At 42.6% G+C, this 19,886-nt stretch overlaps 1 protein-coding gene across 1 annotated transcript in view; it reads right to left on the bottom strand.

Annotated features, from left to right (window-relative positions):
• The window catches only part of LOC311227392 (E3 ubiquitin-protein ligase RNF19A-like), a 68,181-nt gene extending 48,528 nt beyond the window's left edge, over nucleotides 1-19,653 (bottom strand). Inside the window, exon 1 of the mRNA XM_084313016.1 lies at nucleotides 19,486-19,653. The gene's annotated coding sequence lies outside the window, so the exon portion shown is untranslated. The remainder of the gene's footprint in view (nucleotides 1-19,485) is intronic.
• Nucleotides 19,654-19,886: the final 233 nt, after the last annotated feature.

The raw sequence follows: 19,886 nt of genomic DNA, 5'->3' as shown, positions 1-19,886 counted from the left end.
AAAAAAAAAAAAAAAAAATTTACCTTTTTTTTTTACTGTTGTGGGACTTGTACAGCACTTTGTTCAACTTTGTCAGTGCTGTAAAGTTGAAACCTTTTTAAATCTTAGACAAACAAAACACTTTGCTTTCATGAAATATTGTAAGCCGTCATTTGAGGCTTTATAAAAGCAGCACAATGAACACAAATCTGTCAGTGCAGAGTCCGACCTCATCTTAAATAACAAACAGCATTGCTTGTTGTAGTTAACAAAGAGAGGCAGAGTTGATTTTGCAAAAATATATATAATTTTTTTTTTTTTTAATAATCGAATTTTTTCTTCATATTCGAATCCCATGCCCATCGAACAAAGCTTCGAAGTATTTAAGACAGCCCTATTAAATGGACTGTTATATCTTATTAAATTGTGGGCATTTATTCATTCCCACTTATTAGACACTATTTCTGATGGTAAAATGAGCGTACAAAGCAAAATACAGAATTCTGAAATATTAAAACGGAAAAAACGGAATTTGGAAAAAAATATAATGGAATTTGGAAAAAAATAAAACGGATTTCATATGGCTCTAGGTATGTGTGTGTGTGTGTGTGTATATGTATATAATGTATTGTATGCATGTGTTTTAAGGGACCGATTCCAGGAAAATTCCACTGGGAGATACCAGGGTTTCCGTTAGAAAAAATTGTTGCCGGTCTCAGGGTCCGGTAGATTTTTATCTACCGGTCAAATGAGAGAAATTCCGGTCAGAGTTTATTGAGCTTAAAAACAACAGGCTATATAAAGAATGACATCCTCAAGGCATGTAGATTTATAATATTTTAACTTAAAGCTAGGCTACTTTTGCGTATACAGTCATTATATTCCAAATAAAATAAGTCCAGAGACTCCGTGCTGCTGCCGACTTTAAATCAAATAGACCTGTGTCTGTGGGCAGTCGGCCCGACATTAATAAACAGCAGTCTGTTATAATCACATTTATGAGCTAACGAATTCCGTTATATTGGACATTTGTATTAATTATATCAAGCGAAGAACTGAGAAATTTGGCAGAGAGACGGCAACATTATCGTGGGTTTGCGTGATGTATATCTCCACCTAGTCCCAACGACTTGGTGCTGGTCATAATGTCCGGTGAAAACAACTCCCTCCAAGCACAACTTGACCACCCGAACCGTACCAAAACAGGCCAAAATTAAATAGCCCATGCGACGAACGATTCATTACATTCGTTTCATCGTTGCTCCACCAAGCAGCCGGTCCAACAATATCAGCGCGAGCGCCGCAGTTAGTTTGCAAGAAGCATCCAGCTGCAGACCCGCAGAGCAGCTTTCCAGGTCTGGGGACCGCACTGTGCCAGCAAAGCTGGTGGGTTCTGTGGGTCTGCAGCTGCATGCCTTCCGCAAATCCAGCAGCAAGCTCTCGCTGAGCGAAGCAACGACAACAAACGCAATGATTGTTTCGTTCATCGCATAGGCCACCCAACTCCAGCCCATCCAAATACAATTCAAATAATCAAACTGTGCCCAGAGGGAACTATTTTCACCGGACACTATGACCGGAGAGATTAAATTTGTCGGACTTCAACAGATTTTGCCAGTCAAATACCGGTAATTACCGGCTAACGGAAACGCTGAGATACGCTGCAGAGGCCAATTAATGTAATCAAAGGGATGCTGCAAATCACCACTGAGAAGCTGCTGCTGCGGAAGACACACACATACTGTACATACACTCCAATGACCTAGAAACCTCTAGGCCTTGTCCAGACGAAGACTGATCAGATCTTTTTCGTTTTCATTTAAAAAAAAAAAAAAAAATCCGTAAAAACGAAATCGTCTCATGAAATAAGTGTGTGTCACAATTATTATAAATAAAATAAATATCTTTCCTGTTCTAGACATCACTCTTTTATTTTGAAACCCCCGACCGGAAGAGTTATCGTTGTTTCCGCTAGCAGAATAACTTGTGTTGTCCGGTTCTGTGCTTTTGAGCTGATGCTAATTTCCAAAGGATAGGAGAGAGACACCGCGGCGCAAATGCAGCTACAGGCAATCGATGATGAGGAGGAGGAAGAGCTGCTGATTTTGATCGGCAGGAGAGAGAGAGCGCGTCAAAGCCATATATAACATAATAGCCCGGTGGTGAGGTCAGAGGCAGCTCGAACTGCCTGTTGTATTAAATTAATTGATTGATGTTTAACTTGTCTCTGTGTCCAGTCCTTTCGGCGTAGTGGCACCGTCGCCTCACAGCAAGAAGGTCCAGGGTTCGATTCCCGCTTGGGGACCAGGTTTCCGCGATGCCAGGTACCCAAGTGGGTGATCTCCCAGGCCTTTCTGTGTGCATGTTCTCCCCGTGCTCGCAAGGGTCCCCCGCCCCCCCGATAAGAGAAACCCAATGGAAAAACATGCACAACAACAGATCGCCAACGCTGTCGCGTCTGTGACGAAGACGGGCAGGAGCACTTGGATGGTCCCCGGGCGTGGTTCACGGCACAGCCCTCGTCTGCACTTGGGGGGGGAAGGACGACGGGATGGGTTAAGCGCAGAGGAGTATCGCATCGGCGATCCTAAAAGACAATGCATGCCTGTGTATGTTCCGGTGTGTGTGTGTTTAAAAAACTAACCACTGTCTGTGCCACTAAAACATTGAGTGTCGTTGCATGCCGAATAAAGACCTCTGCGACAGGTCCTGCATTATTATTAATTTCGACTAACTCCACCCGTACATTCTAAACAATGAATGATGCATGCAATTGTATTAATGTTACTGTGTGTTGTAAGGCTGAGCCCGAATGTTCGTTCGTTACGTTGGCATTCGATTCTAAATCAAAATTCGAATTTTTTATAATAAAAAAATTTATATCTTTTTGTATGCGTCTATTCATTTTAAACCAATGGGGTTTTTCTTCACAGTTGCAGATAAAGATTAGGCTACACTAATATTATAGTATTAAAAAAAACTGCTACGTTATATTCATTAAAGAAAGTTGATTTAATAAAAAAGAAAGACTCATTTAAACAGTTTAATCACTTTATTAAAATTGAGGATTTAGTTTGAGGATATTTATTTAAATTTTTTTTTAATTAAAAACGAAGGTTCGAACGTTCGTTCGAAAAACCCTGACGAAGTTCGAATCCCAAAAACAGGCTTCGGGGACAGCCTTAGTGTGTTGTTGTAGCTATGTTAATACATTCTGAATGGCATTAACGTTAGTTGGGTATGTTAGTGCTAATGTTGATCGCATTGAATTAGCATCAACGCTAGCTGAAAGGCAGGCAGCAGTTCAGCTTTACTGGAGTCCCTGAAGAATATAGAAGGGGGTTTACTTCAAAACAAAGCTGTATTCAGTTCTTGTGGATGGACATTGTTTGGACGTAGACCACATTGCCACCTACATGTGGGTTGATTGTCCAATTTCCCTATTGCACTACTATGTAAACATAGTATGTTAATAAGGGTGTTTTCACATTCGGTACAATTAGCTTCGTAGTCGTACAGCACAATTTCCCCCCTTTCTCCACTCCCCCTGCCGGCCATCTTTCACACTAGTAATGTTGTTACCCGAGGACACTCGAGTTCAATGGCAAACCATACCCGAATACACATGAACCGTACCTGAATACACCTGTTATGCCGGGCCATTCAGACAAGGCCCATGTGAACAGCTGGTTTAGGATCAGTTAAAATACAGAGAGGCGATGGGAGAGAGCAGTGTTGAAAAGGGCGTCGAGATAGTTTGGCTTGGCTGGCCACCGTGCTACCTGTCATCACTCTCACAGGCTTCCCAAATGGCTTTTTTTTCTCCCTCTCTCCCCCTCCCTCTCACACACACATAAAGTGTCAATATAAACAGTGTTGTAATAGTGAGTGTAAGAGGTCCAAATAGCTGTACTAGTGTGAGGAGCATTTGCCAAAACGACCCCTTCTCCATGATTATTAAAATCTACTGGATTTTCCCGATAATGAACATGTATTTATGTCTACCGTGGGATTTTAAATGAGTTTCATAAAGACCACACAAAACTTCAATCTAAGAGGAAAAGTATACGTGCCAAACTCAAGATTAGTTGATTTTTTATTTATTTTTCTTGTGACAGGAGTGATTGGACTGCAGACCGCCTCCATGCTCATAAAACACGGGTGGCTCTGAAAAAGTGGAAAATGTGTGTGAGAACTTAAGGTTGGCGATTACTAGACACTTTCTCAAGGCTGCAGAGCTAAAAAACAGCCTCTAGAACGCTGCGATAGCCTAAAAAACTCGTTACGGTTTAACAAGGTGGAATAGAGTCAAGTAGGTTATGCAACAGAGAGGGAGGGAGAAGAAACCTTGCGGGAGGAAGAGGCTAAAAGAGACAGAATTCAGCAGAGAGAGAAATCGAGGAGAGCACATTTTCAGATTAAATACAAATTAATAATACAAATGGGATAACTGGGGTTGCAACAAAAGTGCAATTAGGGCTAAAAACCCAATGAAATTAAATAATAATAATAATAAATAATTATGCTTCTTAGCAGACTTCTTAGCTTAACATAACAGACCTACAGTACGTTTGGGGGAACGAATGGGATAACTGGGGTTGCAACAAAAGTGCAACTAAGGGCTAAAAACACAATGAAATAAAATTATAATAATAATAAATAATATATCCTTCTTAGCAGACTTCTTAGCTTAACATGCAGGGAACTAATGGGATAACTGGGGATGTTTGCTCCTGACAAGAGTCTCAAAGTCTGGGGTGATGGTAGACAAAGCAACTCTGAGGTCATGCTCAATGTCCAATCTGTTCCTCCGCTTTGTCTTCAGCTAGACCAGAGCTGAGAAGCCACTTTCACAAAGATAGGTAGTGAGAAAAAAAAAAGTAAAAAAATAAATAAAAAAATTACTTTTAATTTTTTTTTTTTTTTACACGCACATCCGCGACCCACTCAAAATGGCTCCGCGACCCACTTTTGGGTCGCGACCCACCAGTTGAGAAACACTGGTCTAAAGGACTGGACACAGGGACAAGTTAAACATCAATCAATTAATTTAATACAACGGGTAGTTTGAGCTGCGCGCACCATATTATATACGGCTTTGAAACGTTCTCTCTCTCCTGCCGATTGAAATCCTCATCATCGATTGCTGTAGGCCAGGGGTGCCCAACCTTTTTTGAACCAAGATCTACTTTTTAATTTACCACCTAGCCGAGAGCTACCAGCCAAAATTGTATATTGTAAGCAGTCATTTGAGGCTTTATAAAAGCAGCATAATGAACACAAATCCGTCAGTGCCGAGTCCGACCTCATCTTAAATAACAAACAGCATTGCTTGTTGTAGTTAACAAGGAGAGGCAGAGTTGATAAAATGTTCTCTCTCTCCACTCCTTTGGAAAATAGCGTTACGTTAGCTTAAAAGCACAGAACCAGACGACAAAGTTATCCTGCTAGCAACAAAACAACGATAACACTTCCGGTCGGGGGGTTTCAAAATAAAAGAGCGACATCTAAAACAGGAAAGACATTTATTTAGTAAATTTGTGGCACGCACTTATTTCTCGAGACTTTCATTTTTACGGAAACCTTTTTTTAAATGAAAACGAAAAAGATCAAAATAGTTTTCGTCTGGACATGGCCTGAGTGAGTGTATGCTGATTGTGAATGCAGCAGATAACCACTGATAACATGAAAGACACGGCACCAATACTCCGTCATTAAGAAAAAAAACAGTGTTGCTGATTAGAGGGAAACTACATTTTAGAGTGAAAAAGAAAATGTCCGTTTCCATGGGAACAAGAGACTGGTATGTTGTTTTCGTGAGCATTTTTTTAAAGTCTGCATAATGACCATTTGTAAAATTAAGTTATCCCATCCCAACCAAGTGAGGGAAAATGGCATGTTATCAAGCAGTTTGGCACCAGAGCCAAGTTGTAAAAGACAAAGTGCTTTAATTGGTGGTTTTCAAAGGTTAAGAGTCACATTTCATTACCTGGCCCTGAACAAACTGTCACAAAAGACGGGTGTGTCTCTAAAGGGCTTGAAGATACTTCCTCGCTACGCAACAGTGTTAAGTGCTAATTGGTTCGGTACAAGGTGGCTCAGTTCTAATCAAAGAAGAAACAAAAAACAAACAAACACCCATTACCCACACACACAAAACATCCCAAACTAATTTATAAATGGTCACTAACATTTACTTTGTTTGTTTAGAGGACAGCCTATGTTAGCACAGATAATGTGGTGTTTTGGTGCTAGATCGGACACCTCGAGGCAACACTAGATTCCTGTGACGTAGCCTAAAACTGTAACCTGAAAATGTTTGGCCAGTCAGAGGACGACAATGCGCCGATCTAGCGCTACCAAATGAACATTCAGCAAAGCGCACCTGTAGAGTTGCCTGAAGCAACTAAAGCGTCGGGCTGAAGGGCATGGCTCCAGGCGCTGGGCTGTTATCACTCAAGAGCAGCATGCGTGACCCACTGCGTCAATGGGTTACTCGGGGACAATAATGACACAATGCTGCCATTGACTAACTCCAATGTTGGCATTAACCTGGGCCCCTGACATCATTCCCACCACAAGACAAGCATCATGCGACAGGAAGTGCCCCAAATAGGTGACAAACAATAAATCAGATATCAGCTGAGCTACATGGGTAATTGACCACACAACATTATACACAACCTCCCACTATATGCCTCAGTGAAATACCACAGGAAATATGCATACCGGAAACTACAAGAAATTAAAATATAATTTCCCTCCAGACAGAGCACTGAGTTAAGAGGATATCATGTCCAAAGACAGTCGGATTGCCGGATTGTCATGTCAATTAGCATATTACTTTCAAAACTATATATACTGAAGGTTTATCTGGTTAATATAAAAAAAAACACCTGGTATGGCAATTAATGATATATAAATAGTATACACAACATTTGTAGATAGAGTTTGACCTTTAATTGTAATGGCAGGGAGTCTTGACAGCAACCGCTGAATTCCTCTGTGTCCCATTTCAACAAGCTGATTATTTTCAGTCCAGATCTGGGGTATCTCATCAATGAACCGCACCATGTCCCATTAAAAATCAGAGACGGCTGTTCTGTTGATAAGGCCAGCAGCCAGTGAAGTAAAGCAGTTGTTCCATGGAGGGTTTGTTCCATATCACCGGCTAACGGTCTGTCCTTACATCTCCAATCCACATGCAGATACTAGGGATGTAGCGATACGCTCCGTGGACTGTAACGACTGTACCGTTCGATACCGTTGACATGTGGTTCGCTAATGGCTGCGTTCTATTATTGAGATCTCCTTGTTAAAATGTTATTGTGTGAGCCCGGCATTCTGTGGGGGCAGATGGTAAATGGACTGCATTTATCCAAAGTGCTTTATATTTACATCAGCCTATATTTAGCTGACGCTTTTATCCAAAGAGACTTACAAGTTCTGTACGACAAGTCAACAGGAAGGGTACAACTCATTCAGCTGAGTAACAATGTTCATCAGTGTTGAAACTTGGGTGCTGCAGTGTTGAGTGCATAGGAGGACATATTAGTACTATAGTAGGTAGTAATATAGACATGGAAAATGTATTAGTGGATGAGTGCATGATAGAAGACACTGACAGTAAGAAGGTTAGTATTTATTTAAATAAAACATTTAATTAAATTTCAGATATTGATTGAAGAAGTGCGTTTATAGTCAACAGCAAAAGATTGGTGGTCGGGTTTCAGCGGTCCCAACTGTGGTGGGAAGTTCGTTCTACCATTGTGGAGCAAGGACCGAGAATAGGCGGCTTCTCTTTGATGACCCTCCCGGAGCTCGGATAGGAGTGGGTCTGTGGCGGCGAGAAGATGTAGAGCGGAGGGGTCTTGTCTTGAGGGTGTGTATTTAGAGACCATTGACGGAGGTAGGCGGGAGGCGTGGACGGTATGGTCTAAAATTTATATCACGGTATAATTTAAAGCATAGACGGTAACGGTATATATCACGGTGTATGGCGACTGTTCAAACTTACTGCAGTCACCGAGAGACTAACACGGGGAAATAATGGTACCTGCCAGACGCGCCGCTCGCCACATAATCACGGATCCAGGATACTGTGTTTGGTTAGTTTATTGGAGTTAAAAACAGTTCATATAGTATCAAAAAATAGAACGAGTCATGGTTTGATTCATCATAGTGTAACGTGCGTGCGGTCAGCAAAGTGTGACTTCCCCGGTCACTCCCTCAACATTAATGTTCCCGAAACCCGCCCGTGAACAGCTGACTTTACTACTACGACACCACGTGACCCATTTGTGAATGACGTGACCCTAACAACCCGAGTTGTGTATACCTGTCACCAACACACGGTATCAGTGTTTCCGTTAGAATAATTTTTTGCCTGATAGGCAGGCTATATAAAGAATGACATCCTCAAGGCATGTAGATTTATAATATTTTAACTTAAAACTAGGCTACTTTTGCGTATATAATCATTATATTCCAAATAAAATAAGTCCCGAGTCGAGACTCCGTGCTGCTCCCATTGCAAACAGCGGGGCTGGATGCTGGATTTTGCTAGAAGCATATGTAGCTGCAGAGCCGCAGAGCCAGGGGCGCTTTCAGGTCTGGTCACAGGCCCGCTCAACAGCGCACCCCCCCCCCCACCCAACGGCTGAATTGCACAGTGCAATACTCCAATTCAGCCATTGGCAATTCAGCCGTTGGGTGGGGGGGGGGCGCTGTTGAGCGGGCCTGTGACCAGACCTGAAAGCGCCCCTGGCTCTGCGGCTCTGCAGCTGCATGCTATTCGCAAATCCACTGCTGCAGCCGTCCTCCCGCTGCAGCCGTCGTTATCATAACACTACACACATATCATAATGTTTACAGCAAACTGTAGTTGATCACCAGGTATGTTTTATTAACGTAGAATAATTCATATAAGAAAAACGATAGGGAAATCTCTTACCTTTCTCCACTGGTTAAAAATGCCAGGAACTGAAATTGAAACTTGCTGTGCGCCGCGGTCAGGGGCGTAGCTGGGGGGGGGGGTAGCTTAGGATGATTCCAAGGGCCCAGCACTGGGGGGGGGGGGGCCCAAAATTTTTTTTTTTTTTACTAGACATCACTCAGGTGTATTATTGATGCTCTCATTGATACTATGTTTGTGTGTGTGTGTGAGATATATAGAGAGAGAGGGGGGGCTTTGGTAGACTATTGCATTGGTCCATTCATTGAAGATGAACGCAATGCGACATCCTTTACTAGGCTCACCCACCAACAGTGCAGGTGCTGAACTGCTGATCCGAATGTATAGGTAAAAACCATATTATGCGTTTATCAATAAAAAATTGGCCAACATTGGAGCTACACCCCTGGCCGCGGTGATATGCGTTTATTATGAAATGACAATTGCGTGTTGACACGCCCACTGCGCGAAGCCTCCTAAATAACTTTTTCCAGTTTGCACATATCTATTATCTATGACTAATTCTATCTATTTTTAGGGGCAAATGCGATTGAAATAGTCGCGCTGTGGTTACATGACGTCATTGCTATTTTAGAGCTGCTCTACCGGTTACACGGTATAGTCAAAATCCATACCGTAGAGCAAATTCATACCGTTTATACCGTCCACCCCTAGCGGGGAGCCATTCCCTTTGCTGCGCGATATGCCAGGTCGAGGACCTCACTCACACACACACCCAAACCGATGGTAGACGCAAACCACACAAGGTGCCAAGCTGCTCATCGGGAGCAGTTAGGGGTTAAGTGTCTTGCTCAAAGACGCTTTGACACGCGGACCGGGAGGAGCCGAAATAGAACATGGGAACCTTGAGATTACCAGATAGGGCTGGGCGATATGACGATATTATATAAATATCGGGTACAGTTCATTAACGATACACTTTTTCAACGTATCGTGGATATCGTGATGTTTTGCCCAAGAGGATTGTCAATCTGTCCACACGTTACTCGTTCATATCTCAGCCTGTGCTGAGATATGCCCATTCCGCTGTCTGTTAATAAAGTTTTCAATCAGACAGATGTATGGAAAGGCTTTTATTATAACATTCGTTGTAGTAAAATCATTATGCCTCATTTAGTCATCCTGTGAAGCACTGGTCTCCTACTCGACGGCCGCGGGGAGCTAACGTTAGTAGCTTTGTTGATGTTCAGCACACGGGACATTCAGGAAGTCAAAAACTCATAACGCTTGCCGATTGGTGCTAAGAACAGCAGGGCGGGTGCAAGCGGTGTGACGTCATTGGCAGACTCGACTGTCAATCAAAATGATTATGTTTCCGTCAGAATGAATGAATGAAAACTGTATTAAAAGGTTGCAGAATGGGTACAATACAGTACAGGAGGATGAAGACCAGAAAAAGACTTTCGGCTTTTTTACATAAGGGTCCTCCATTTTCAATTCATCAAAACATTTAGAGACATACATATATACAGTAGTTTCATAAAAATGCTAAAATGCTATTTATTGATTGATTGATTTAAAACTTTAACATATTGCAGAATGGGTACAGTACAGCTCAATACATACAATTGTTAAGGGGATGCAGACCAGAGAAAGACTTTAGTCTTGTTTACATCAGGGTCCCCCATTTTCAATTCATCATATTTCATATCTAAATCATATAATATCTCATATGCAATATATAATCTAAATCTAATATAAAAATGCTAAATGCATGGGTATTTTATTTTGTCTTTAATGTTAGCTTGCAAACTCAAATACTGTCTTGGTAAGCCTCATAATGAATTGTTTGGGGTAAAAAAGAAAAACATCGTGATGTGTATCGTGTATCGCCGAAAGGTCAGAAAATATCGTGATATCATATTTAGGCCATATCGCCCAGCCCTATTACCAGACAACCTCTAAACCTCCTGAGCGACTGTTGCCGGTCAGAAATAAGGTGTGGAGAGAGTGGAGATGGCGCTCAGACCAGATGAGAAAACATCTGATTGAGCAGGTGAACATGCATAACTTCAACTTGAGATAGATTGAGGAAGCTTTTGGTTTTATCATTTTGGTTTTCCCATTTTGCAAAAAGACAATGACGAAAAGCCATCACGATGAAAAGCGCTCAAGATGCCTTTGCAGCCGCACTCCCCCAAAACAGTCCATGAGATGAAGAAATAACCAGATGCATCAGTGTCTTCAATGCAAAAGACTTGGGGGTGTTTGGTCGTCAATAAGGACATATTTCTGGGTGGCTGAGTGGCGCAGTGGGCAAGGCGCTCACCACTAACGCAGGATATGCTGGTATCGAGCCCAGCTCTCGGCGTTGCTACCGGCTTGGCCGGTCGTCATACTAACACAATTGGCAGTGTTAGAGGGTGGGAAAGCTGGTGGGTGGGGATTGGACGCTGTGGACAGCGACTCCTACAGGTCGGTTGGTGCGCCTGTACAGCAGAATCAGGAAGTATCGGGGGCAGCGTGAGCCTCCCACGAGTTACTCCTCGCCACAGAGATCGCACTGTTCAGGTGAAAAGATGCAACGGCTGCCTCCTCGTGTACCGGAGGGGACACGTGATGCAATGCTTGGTCCTCACTGCAGCTGACCAGTGGGAGGCATAGTCTAGCAACGTTCGAGACAGGGGAGAATTGGCGAGGCGAAATTGGGATGGGAGAAAAACAGAAAGATAAGGAGAAAAAGTGGATAAAAAAAATTATAATAAGTACATATTTCGGCTCACTGAACCAAGTACAATGGCCACACTTTAGCCGCACTGACCTACCAGCTCTGTACAAAGAGACCAAAGCTAAAGTGACACAAAACCTCAGTCAGACACAGAGTGCATCTGAAAAACAACAGACGGGTGGACCTCCAGGGGATGACCCAGAGCTACGTTACAGTCGCAGCCCATGTAATGACCAGCCTGTGGGGAGTGTACTCCAGACGCGCCCTGGAGTCAGAGCTGAAGTGTGTTGAAATCGCCTTTGTTTTGAAGCAGGGAGCTTGGAATGACTAATAATAACAATCATCATCACATTGCTGTCGTTAGACGATGCAGGAAAAATGGATGTAGCAGTGGCTGGGCTTGCTCCCCACATCAAATGGTTTGTGCGCACTTTAAACCTAGCTTCACAAGCAGGTTTGAATGTACTGTGTGTCAGTTGTATGCATCTGAAGTTCTCATGGCATATTAGAGAACGCCCGGTAATGACCGGAATTTTTCACTGTGATGGCAGGTGTCGTAGATGTTAATGTTAGAAACTAAATTGTTTGCCAATTTGCACATGCATAGGTCATGGCTGGCTGTGGATACTAGTACTGATTTTGATTTATTTTATTTCGGTGTCGTGCAAAGTGCCCAAAAATACTGTTTTACATTACACATACAATTGTATTATCTAAATACAGATTAATACAGACGTACTAGTGGCTATAACACTATAAATATTTATTTTATTCAAATTAAACTACTAAAGTAAATGGAATTGTATGTGAAAGAAATACAGTGCGATTTGAATCCATGAACCCAGTATCGCGATCAAACCGAATTGTGAGCGGAGCATATAGTTTACATCCCTAGCAGACACTCCTCTGACTATGAACCTTGCGCCGTAACAAGGCTCTGTGATATATGGGACTGGCTCACAGAGGAGCAAGAGGAGACTTTAACGAGACCCGAGGAGCCATCTCTAGTCACCACGGGGCGATGTGAAATTACAACCCAGGGCTGTGATTACATGAGAAAAGCTCTATGCTGTGGCACGGCACAAAGAAGACAGGAGAGTGAGTGAGATCCGTGCGACCGGGGGTCACAGCGTCTACGTGCGTGTGTTTAAAGTCCTGTGCCCTAGGAGCCTAGAAGGCTCTCAAAATACAATCTTCCATCCTCTCTCTCCTCCATCCCTCGAAAGAAATCGATCATCTTGCATCACCTGATTTTTGAAAGGCTGTCTTCACTGCGGTTTAGTTACATGATACTCATCCTTCCAAACATACTGGTTTACCAGATGGGCGTGTTGAGGGGGGGGGGGGGGGGGGAGAGAACATGGCAAAGTAAAAAATACATTCTTTTGATTTAGTAGACTAATTGAGAGGAATTTTCTCAGACGGAGGCATGTTCAAATCGTAGGCCATTTCAATAAGAAAGAGTTCTTCTCACTCTTCCTAACGACCTCCTTCCTGCATCTCTATGGCACTCTGCTTCCAGAGTAAATGGAAGAACAATCCTCTGAAACTAGTTTGTTTGAATGATAGCAGGTGCACCTCCTCCTTCATTGTATTCAAGGAGAGCGGGGTAACTCTTCCATCTCTCTAAGATAAGATAAGATATTCCTTTATTGATCCCCTTGGAGAGATTCGGTATCATAGCAGCATGGGGGGAGGGGAGGTACAGGTAGTAGAAGACATACAGGTACAGGTCACAGAATTATAGTACAGTGGAGTAAAAATAAAAATAGATTAAAAAGGCAGTGTAAACAATATAAATATAATAATAGTCTGCTAGAGTGATAAAATGGGGGGGGGGGGGGGGGTCTGATCGGATCTAATCCTTTATCCCGCTTGTGTGGACACCTGGCTCTTGTCTTTTAAAAAGGTAACTGTACTGGCTTTATTGAGGGATGCATGTGGCTATACTGCTGCTATCTATATTAGCTAAACCAATCAGATCACAAAACACCTTGTGGGCGATTGGGCTGTGACTAGAGTGTTTCTTTTACAAGAGGTTTCATCATGTAGGCAAATTTCCGGCGACATTCCAGACAATGCACGTTCACTTCCCAGTACTGCCGCTCAGGACGCGGGAGCAGCCCGGAGACTGTATGGACACATCCAGTTCTACACAACCTGCCTTGTTCTCCAGGGGCATTTCCCAGACCTTTGTAGCTGCCGCACTGAGAAACAAAACGCCATCAGATCTTTTGTGATCGTCAGCACGGCCAACGACATCACAGGGATTCTTCTAAGGCAGTGGTTCTCAAACTACGGGTCGCAACCCAAAGTGGGGGCATGGGTAGGTGACAGTGGGGTTGCGCATTGGCAAGTAAAACAAAATAAAAACAAACAATATATATATTTTTGTTTTGGTCTGGAAACATATTTTGGCAAAATATGCCTAGTTTTATAAATGTGTATAGATAATAATGCTGTAATAAAATGTTCTAATAAATATGATCAAGTTCAACAACGTGTGCTTTTATTTTGACATTCCTTAATTCCACATTGAAATTACACAATACATTAACTCATTGGGCGCCATTCACGAGAAAAGTCGGGTTAACTCGCCATCGCTTGAGCGCCAATCACAAGAAAAGTCGGGTTTTAATCGTTATTTATTTTATTTGCTATATCCGTTCATTTTTCATCCATCCAGCCTAATGTTATCATTGGGAATGGGTCCGAGCTTGCAAAAGGCCAATACCGCTGCCTAACGCCTTCCGGCCGGTATTGCACATCATTGGAATCCCTCCCCCTTGCTGATCTAAGAAGTCTGGTCCAGGTTTTCCTTCTCGGGCATGCAGTATCATTATAACAGACTGGGAGCAGCGTGGATTATGCGTTTTGGTGGAGAAACGTTGGATGAATAGACGCTATCAATATTTGGAATGGCGATCAGGAATTGGATTATTCTTTTTGCAGTACATCAGATGTGAGGTAAGGACTCTATGTTACCAATCTTGGGTTAATCTGATGTTTCTTTCGTAACGATCACGCATGCGTGTGTGTGCGGTTGGCGCTGACCAAGGCACGGAGAAGCGACTTTTCAGCCCCCGCTTCTGTTTGTGCATGAGGACACATAATACCGATAATCTAGCGTTAATTTCAGAACGAGTCATAAATCAAGCAATAAATGGCACGATTTCTAAGGAAATGCATTGAAGCGCGGTTTGCTGGAGATTCTTGAGATTAGACAGAACTCGCTCTGGAACTATACTCATATTTACCACGACATGTTTATTAGATCCATAGCTATAATATTCAATTAGTTTTAGCACTCGCAAACACGGCATTCTCCCCATTGCATTACAGCGATGGCTTTCTAACCAGAAGGTAAACAGCGCCCCCTTGGTGTCCATTGAGTGTGGGGTCACCAAAGAAAATTCCTAAATAAAATGGGGTTGTGGTATACAAAAGTTTGAGAACCCTTGTTCTAAAGGCAAACGCGGGCCCCCGAAAATAACCTTTTCTAGCTTCCCTGGCCAGTGCACATCAGGTTTAGGCCCAAATTCTGTCCGCCGGGGAACCAAAATAACTCTGTAACTTAATGAATCTGTCATCGGCTGGCCAACCCAGTACAGGGGTGTCTGGAGATCACATAGGCCGGGGATGAAGGCATCCACAGCTGCTACAGACTTTCACCACTATTTACTAAACATTCTGATCCATGGCCAAGAGGGCAAGGTACTTTTCCACACTATCTCCATAAAGCACACAGAGGCAGGACACTTAACCCTTTGAACGGCTGAACTGTGAGAAAGAAGTGAGCAACACTGACACTTTTTACGAGCACAACATTTCAACTGAACGGAATAGGCCTGTCCCATCTTGAACCTTTGCAAGACGCAGCTCGTGAATTTCCATAACATTGGATTTAGCAGATTCTCTTCTATAGAGCGAGTACAAGGGCAGATGTTCTGCTGTTAGTTACCAACATAGCAAGTACCCATAATAAAAGACTACCGAGGACAAATCATAGCAAGTACCCATAAAAAAAAGAGTACATTCTGCCGTTACCATCATAGCAAGTACGAATAAAAAAAAATAGTAAATTATGCTGTTATCATGACAGCAAACTGTACTCATAATGAAGAGTACCGAGGACAAATGGAAGGTGGCCAGTAAATAGCCTGAGTATAAGTAGACAAAAATAAAAGCAGCCTATAATGAATAAAGACATTTTTAAGAGCAAGATCAAATACAACAAGGTTGGGTTGAAGTACAAAAAGACATGCCAGTGTGTAACTAACACAAGGGCAGAGTAGAACACGACACTGGGTGGAATTGTGGGAATTCACCCCACCCTCCACCTAATGCTATGCATTCTCTCAACAGCCTCAACTCAACTGCACCGACTGTCCCTCCACTGTCACTCCTCTCTGCCGAGGCTTTACGCCCCAAACTGGACTGGGCGTAGGAAGCAGCCCTGTTTCGCTCCCCACACTACAATGACAAGATGAAAAGAGACACCGACTGCTATTCACAATCCACTGGCAGTGCTGGGCTCACTGTTAATGAAAGCCAAAAATGCATTGTCGGGCTGCACTGTAGCTTCTGAGATCCGTCACTTCACATCTTGTATAATCCATTGGAGATTTATCAAATATCTGCAGTGGGTTATACATCCACCAAGTTCCTACTGATATTCTAAGAGTACTAACCTTTAGACTCGACATTGGTGCCCTTTTCATGCATCGATGATCCAGGGAAACTTCCCAATTGATTACGGATACGTATCTGCCTTCATTATTATGGGGGTGTAGTTGTAGTAGAAAATAGTTCCTACTGCTCACAACAAGGTCTGTGTATTATCCTGAGTAACCGGATCATTTTGAGTTTTAGTATTATTTTGGTGCTATGAGCACCACAAGCCAAGTGCCATTCAGCTCCATTGTATTAGAGTAGCGGCAGATATCTCAAACTAAACAAATCACACTGAAATGATCTGGATGGATAGATATTACTCCAGGGGTGGGCTGCTGTATAATGACAATACATTTTAATCTAATCTAAAAAGTAAGGCAACAAACAGCATAGCGATAGCATACATCTAATTTCGTTGGGTGTTAGGCAAAACATATATTACACGTCTGCACTACAGACTGGAAAAGCAACCCTGCAGCAAGTATTTCCGTTTCCCGGAATTCAAGATTCATTCTTCAGTCAAAATGATGTCATCCAATCTCACGTGTTTTAACACTGGAAATAGTTGAGGGCAAAGAGAAGACATTAGCTCTTGGTAACAGAGACTGAGGTGGGGTTAGGCCTAATTCTCCAGTACCCAGTTTTAGCCTGCCATCAAATTGATATCAAATATCAGTAGAAGTAGGCTACATCCCTAGTGCTAGGTGTGGTAGTTGTGAAACATACACAAACGGTTGAGGAATGACGATATGGAGATACCATATACTGTGTTGACGGTGCTCAAGTAGGACCTGTGGGCCTGATTTGGCCGCCCACAACATTATTTTTGGCCCTCCGACTTGATCATTTGAGGTGATTTTGAAATAACTTTACAAAACAGATACACCCAAGACACTGTTTGATTTACCCACAGCCCACCAGATTTTCTTCGCTGTTGGCTCTTCCATGGCAAAAGGTTTAGGAAGCTTCGATCTAGAATGTTAATCATACAGTATAGCCTTAATGCTAGTGTGGTTCTGTGTTGCACCTGCACCGGTATGAACAAGCTGATTACAGCCTATTAGCCGAGCGTCAAATCCCTGCCTCTCTCTCACTCTCCGGATTGCTGCAATACAGTTGGCAAAGGCATCATCTCCTGAGAGCGAGACGAGGGTTTCTGACTTGATTTCCTCACACGACCCTGCTGGAACATCAATTTATGATTCTCAACAGGCTCCCTGAGCTTTAAATTTAACTGGCATCTAGAACCATAAGTCAGACACATAACATGACAAGGCCAAGAACCTGTTGTGCTTGCGTGTGTGTGGAGACATGCAAAACAAACAGGAGAACATTACAGGTTCAGCTAGGCTACTTCACAGAAGGCAAGGTAAATTACAGCTGTGAGGATTCTGAGGTATGGGGAGGAGTTACAAATTATGTAGACTATTACTTTGACACATATTTGTCCAGTGCTAAACACAGGCACAATCCAACAACCTCAGTATTCTTAGTAAATTCTACTAAAACAAAAAGCTAACCTCGGACGGGTTTCACGTTGAGTCTATTTCTCTCACATATGGTACCAGTGTGAATTTAGCCCAGGGGTCAGGGAACACTGAAATGCTACATAAAGCTGTGACTCTGGGAAGAAATGTGTGGAAATTAGATTCTCTATCGTCGAATTAGGCATTGAAGCATTTCACGCCCCTGAATGGGTCCGATTCATTCGGCACAGAGGCTGGATTCGGCGGGTCTGAGATTGCTCAAGTTAAACAGTAACGTGTCGGTAAGACAGCAAAATGGTTCACTTGGCGGTGAGCTCCAGTGAGGGTGGTCTAGGGTTGATTCCAAATACTGTTGTAAAAGTGACATGATGGATAAACTCCTGAGAGAAAAACTAAATCGTTAGGGACATGGCTTTTTGCATACAAAGAGTAATACAAAATCACATTTTAGGCAGAGGGTATTTTAGACAAAAATAAAAAATAAACGAAAAGCACACCATCCTGATCAAACGTCTGCTTAACAACTGAAAACAGGAAGCAAATTAAACATTCTGGAATGTCAACGGGAAGGTGCCCGATTAGTAATAAACACACACCGTTAAGGAAATACACAACAATGGTATTGTTTTTTGTGTGTGTGTGACTGTGACTGTGTGTGTGGGGGGGGGGGTCTTCAGAATTACCTGTGTTGGGACAGTCGAAACTACGTCTTCAATAATCGGCTCCAAACACTTACACTTGTGATCATTTGATGAGAATAATTGTGTGTGTAAATAAATACATAATCAGAAAGCGGGTGCAAAGTTCAAACAATAACAACAAGGATCAAGAGTTACAAGCAAAAAAATAAGCTAAGCATTTCAAATAAACCAGAAACGTATGTTTCATTCTGACAACGCCAAGTTGGTGAAATCCTGCTCATTAGAGAGCTAAGGTGACGCTTGCTTAGCTAGGAATTGGGCACGAATACCCAGCGAATGCATAATATTGATTGATTGAAAACTTTATTAACAGATTGCAGAATGGGTACAATACAGTACAGCCCAATACACACAATTGTTAAGGAGATGCAGACCAGAGAAAGACTTTCTTCTTGTTTACATAAGGGTCCCCCATTTTCAATTAATCAGGACATATGACAATACATGACATACAGATAGATAAGACAGTACTGCTACATCTATACATTTATGACATAACAGATTTGCAAATACAGTACTGTATGTGATACAAAAAGAGTCCAGAAAAGAGAGTATACATTTGACGGTGATACATAACCCGCAAGCAAGGAGGGGAAGGCCATCGTCTGTGTTTACATTGCCAACCAGCGACGCTAACGACGTTAGCTAACCAGCCACACATCGAGGTAACGTTAGCTCAGCTGCTAACGAGAGGCTGAACTTAATCGCTCAGCCAGTGTTAGCTGACCAGCTAGTTAGTTAGCGTTAGCTGCTCGATGGCGTGCTTACTTGGCGTTAATGTGGTTTGTTTGCTAACGCTAGCTAAAGACAAAACAATGTCTTACGAGTTAAGGGTTTCCTACTAGCGTTAATCAGAAGGAACACACAACAAGGTAATGTTATTAACATTAAAGCGAACCAGCTAACGCCGTTAGCCACAAAGCTTCAAAGACGAGGAAGTTGTGGTCTCGCTAATATTAGCGTTAGCTACTTCAAGCTATAATAACGCTCGTCTAAACTTACCGTTAGTTATTATCCCCGATTATGCCTCTTTAGTGTGAAACCACCACCGTGTGAACTCTGCTTTCCATGTGTCAGCGTGTGTGTGTGTAACAAAAATGTCGTTGTAGAAAGATTGTTGCAGAAAACTTCGCCGAGCAGCACACAGGACACAGTCTCCCTTCCTCAGCCCGTCCCGTCACACATTAACTAACAGCAGGACGAGAGCTCTACGAGATGTATTGAGCTCTACTTCTGCTGCCTGGTTACTGGAATGAAACACCACCTTGTGGCCACAGAGAAGAGTTTCACCAAAGAGTTGTATTATCGATTCGACACACGCACACACACGCACATTTAGAATCTTTATTTATGTCCACATAAAGACAATGTTTAAAGGACACAAATATGATCAGTGCACTTGT

This window comes from Notolepis coatsorum, assembly GCF_963971535.1.
Source record: "Notolepis coatsorum genome assembly, chromosome: 4".
NCBI lineage: Eukaryota > Metazoa > Chordata > Actinopteri > Aulopiformes > Paralepididae > Notolepis > Notolepis coatsorum.
Note: the sequence above shows the minus strand (reverse complement) of the source record. Positions and strands in the feature narration are given on the sequence as shown.